The sequence below is a fragment of the Canis aureus genome, chromosome 16 (assembly GCF_053574225.1).
Source record: "Canis aureus isolate CA01 chromosome 16, VMU_Caureus_v.1.0, whole genome shotgun sequence".
Classification (NCBI taxonomy): Eukaryota; Metazoa; Chordata; class Mammalia; order Carnivora; family Canidae; genus Canis; species Canis aureus.
Genome location: NC_135626.1, coordinates 20094653 through 20099528, shown reverse-complemented (window position 1 = coordinate 20099528; position 4876 = coordinate 20094653).

Sequence of the window (4876 nt, the reverse complement as noted above, 5' to 3'; positions counted from 1 at the left end):
TGTGCTCCTGCAGTTAAAGACTATGTCATTATTTCCATTATACTTACCTCCTAATTTTCAGGGCTTATTAGCCCTGCTGTAAAAACTTGCTCCAGTTGAAATTTGGCAAGTTGACAAGGCTGCGTGCCAGAAGTAATTTACTATCCAGTGTGGTTTGTAAAGTAAAAGAAGCTATATATAATAGAAAAAGAAATGAAAAGTTCCTGGTTCCAAATATTTTAATGTGTGTAATGTGTGTCACCTCAAACTTTTCAGCTTTTGTTGTTAGCAATGTGAGATAACATGAAAGGTTTGAAAAGTACAGATGCTTTGCATTCACATCAAACTAAGAGCTCTGATATTCTTAGGCATCAAAGAGCAGTCTGGGTCTATCACTTCTGTTTGACTTTGAAGTCTCCCAGAGCTCTGTGGGAGAAGCAGGCAGGGGACTCAGGAACAAGGTAGGGGGAGGGGATTCCAGGTGTCTCACCTCTCATTATCACTGAAATTAGGTATTTCTCTTTACCTAATGATAACAACAACAACAACAACAATAATAATAATAATGGAAAAAAGAGAGGGATGCCTGGATGGCTCAATGGTTGAGCATCTGCCTTTGGCTCAGGTCGTGATCTCAGAGTCCTGGGCTCAAGTCCCGCATCAGGCTCCCTGCGTGGAGCCTGCTTCTCCCTCTGCCTGTGTCTCTGTCTCTCTCTCTGTCTCTCATGAATAAATAAATAAAATTAAAAAATGGAAAAAAGAGAGTGTTTGTTGTTTTTAAGCATTGAGCTGTCCATGAAATTAGTCTTCAGATATGACAAGGAATATCCTAAGGAATTGTTCAAGTTTATCATGAAGTTTACATACTTTGGTGACAATATCTGGCTACTGTTCATCTATCTGTCAGAGTTCTTAACAGATTGTCTTGGGACTTTGAGACCCTCTCTTCTCTATTTTCCAAATTGGCTCATACACCATGGTGCCAAGTGTTTCTACAACATGGGGGGAGCAGCATACACCTTTCTAGGATTAATCTTACGTGATAATCTGGGGAAAAAAATCTAAAAAATTTATATTAAAATGAGGGCAGCCCCGATGGTGCAGCGGTTTAGCGCCGCCTGCAGCCCAGGGCGTGATCCTGGAGACCCAGGATCCAGTCCCATGTCGGGCTCTCTGCATGGAGCCTGCTTGTCCCTCTGCCTGTGTCTCTGCCCTCTCTCTCTCTCTGTCGCTCATAAATAAATAAATAAAATCTTTAAAAAATAATAAATAAAATGAATACTAGGGGCTCCTGGTTGGCTCAGTAAAGCATATGACTCTTGGTATCAGGGTTGTGTATTTGAGTCCCACATTAGGTGTGGAGATTATGTAAAAAAAAAATCTTAAAAAAAAGAAATTGTAAACAAAAAATTTTTAAAAAATTAAAATGAAATCTAATATATTGTGGGCTAGAATGTAGAATTTGTGTGAACTCTTTTGCAAAGGGAGAAGGCTCTGGTCATTTGTGTTTCCATATTTTGACCCTGCCACATATATAAAAATGATAGTTGAAGCTCTTGAAGAGAATGATATCTTCAAAGAGAGGGTCTGGTCATTACTGTTTTCTTTTAAAGTGTAACTTTCAGGGGTGCCTGGGTGGCTCATTTGGGTGCCTGGTTGGTTCAGTCGATTAAGCGTCTGCCGTCAGCTCAGATCATGATCCTGAGGTCCTGGAATGGAGCCTTGCATTGGGCTCTGTGCTCAGCAAGGGGTCTGTTTTCCCCTCTCCCTCTGCCCCTCCTCTCTGCTTGTGTTCTCTCTCCCTCTCAAATAAATAACCTTAAAATAATGTTTTAAAACATTTTATTTATTTATTCATGAGAGGAGCAGAGATACAGGCAGAGGGAGTGGGAGAAGCAGGCTCCGTACAGGGAGCCCGACTGGGGACTCAATCCTGGCACTCCAGGATCACGCCCTCAGCTGAAGGCAGACACACTCAACTACTGAGTCACCCTGGCATCCCTCTTAAAATGTTTTTTTTAAATAAAGTGTAATTTTCATAAGTGCACAATTTTTAAAGAGGATTTTATTTTTTTTTTTGGATTTTATTTATTTATTTGAGAGAGAGGAGGAAGAGGAAGCACAAGCTGGGGGAGAGGTAGAGGGAGGGAGGGAAGAAGAGAGAGAGAGAGAGAGAGGGAGAGAGAGAAAAGTAGGCTCTCTGCTGAGCAGGTAGCCTGACACAGGGGTACATCTCAGAACCCTGGGATCATGACCTGAACTGAAGGCAGATGCTTAATCGACTAAACCAATGAGGGGCCCCCATAAAGTGCACAAATCTTAAGTATATACTTCAATGGATGGATTTCTACATGTGCATATACCCATATATATGTATAGTGATCACCCAGATCAAGTAGGTATAGAACATTACCAACATTCAGAGGGCTCCCTGGTACTCTCTCCCAGGTAGTACTTGTTTACCAATCATTCATGGTGGGTTTTGAAGATTCAATTAAATACTATAAGAAATATCAGGTTTTCTGAGGTGCACCTTAGAGCTCGACTCAAGAGCACTTTTTCTTTGACCCTGCAGTTCCTTAACTAGGTGTGCTCATCTAAGGATTCTGAGACACAGTGGGCATTATTTAAACACAATTTCTTCTGCTGTATTGGGCTCTCTCTAGCAGTTTTTTTTCCCCTCTTCAAGTGCTCCTTAAGTTGATATTTAAAAATATTTGTGATCAGAGTAGGTGAGTTAATATATAAGGAACATAAAACAGTGCACACAGTAGCTGGGAACCTAGAAGCCCTAGATAAGAGATAGTTATACTGAGATGCAGAGGAAACAAAAAGGCTTTGACATCATTATTATTTAATTAATTTATTTAAAGATTTTATTTGAGAGAGAGCAGCTGTGCACATGCATGCACGCACAGGTGCACAGGTGGCTGAGGCAGAGAGAGAGAGGAAGAGAGAGACGCAGACTCCCCACTGAGCAGGAAGCCTGATGCTGGGCTCCATCCCAGGACCTGGAGGTCATGACCTGAGCCAAAAGCAGACACTTAACCAAGTGAGCCACCCACGTGGCCGACATTATTCTTTTTTTTTTTTTTTTTTAGATTTTATTTATTTATTCATGAGGGACATAGAGAGAGAGGCAGAGACAGGCAGAGGGAGAAGCAGGCTCCATGCAGGGAGCCTGACGTGGGACTCGATCCTGGGTCTCTAGGATTATACCCAGGGCTGAAGGTGGCACTAAACCGCTGAGCCACCTGGGCTGCCCTTGACATTATTCTTATAATAATTCTTCGAGCAGGATAACCTTAGATGATAAATTTGAAAATAAGTGAGGAGAGTATTTAGAGTTGGGTTGATATAAAAATCATAGTTATCTATCAAATTTGCCTTGAAAAGAGATTAAAATCTCTCAGCTTGCTGAGCCCTTTGGACCTAAAGAAATTTAGTAAGTGCCTTTTGTTATTCTGTCATGTATTTATTTATTGAGTGCTTATTATTTTCTAGGCTCTGTTCTAAGTGACCAGATAGCTAGTGAACAAAAATATTCCTCACCCATTTGGAGCTTACTATCTAGCGGCATCCCCACTCTCTTACTGTTAACACAGGCTGGGGATTTTCCTATGACAAAGAAATTTCATCTTTGTTTTATATCCACTAGTTTCTTCCCTTTCTCATGTCTTACAGCCAGGGATCAAGAAATGAAGCTGAAGCCAACCTTTGCCTCAATTCTGAGACGAGTGTAGTAAAATGCAAAAGAGGGGGAAAAAAACAAAAAAGGAAAGGCACAGAGGTGGAACATGGTTAATTGCTAAACCTTTTCCCCTTTCATAAATCACAAGGTGCTAATGGCAATGTTGAAATAAACAGGTCTAGCAAGAACTCCTGCTTTGTTTTTTTATCTTCCGCCAGAACTTTAAAAAGAATTCAGGTTATTATTTCAGGTTTAGTAATTATACCAACAAGGTCGCTTCCAAGCTGAATTGTCTGCTGATTCCCCTTAGAAATGCTAACTTGCTTGGGCAATGGTTTAAGGAGGGACTATACCTTATTGGTTTATTTATTTTTTTAAAGGATTTTATTTATTTATTCTTGAGAGATATATATATAGAGAGAGGCAGAGACATAAGCATAGGGAGAAGCAGGCTCCATGCAGGGAGCCCGACGTGGGATTCGATCCCGAGACCCCAGGATCAGGCCCTGAGCCTAAGGCAGGCGCTTAACCACTGAGCCACCCAGGTGTCCCACCTTACTGGTTTATTTTGGTAACTCCCAAACTTTTCAATACCAAGCTCTCCTCTTCTAAAAAAAATATATATATATATATATACACATATATATATATATGTATTTTCTGATACCTACTCGGGCCATGTGTTTTGAAAGATTTTGTCTACCGAGGCAGAATATTTAAATAATGAAAAGGCCTTCCCATTCAAAGATTAATCGGCCAGAGATTCTAGTGGGCACCTTGAAAAGCCGGCGTTGTCACACGGGTAACTAAGTGTAGTCGAAAGCAAAGCCATAGTGTTACGGAGAGTCGGGCCAGTTTCGCGTCCTTCACGATTTTCATCACCGGCATTTTCAAACGTTTGCTACTGGAAAGGAAGGACATAGGACGACAGCGGAATAAAAGGAGACAATACTCCGCAGGAAACGCTCTGCACGTCCCTCTCAGGTAACACCCCCGCCCCGAACCCGGGAGGTGATGTGCCTTCGCGAGTTCCCGCCCACGTCTGCCCCGGCGTGCCTTAGCCCCGCCCCGCCCCGCTGGCCCCGCCCCGCCCCATCCACTCGCGTCCACGTGAGTCCTGCGCCGGAGGGGCCCTCGCGGCAACCCCACAATCGGCCACAGAGAGGTGACAGCCGCCGCAAGGGCTCTAGGGCTCTGTCCGACAGC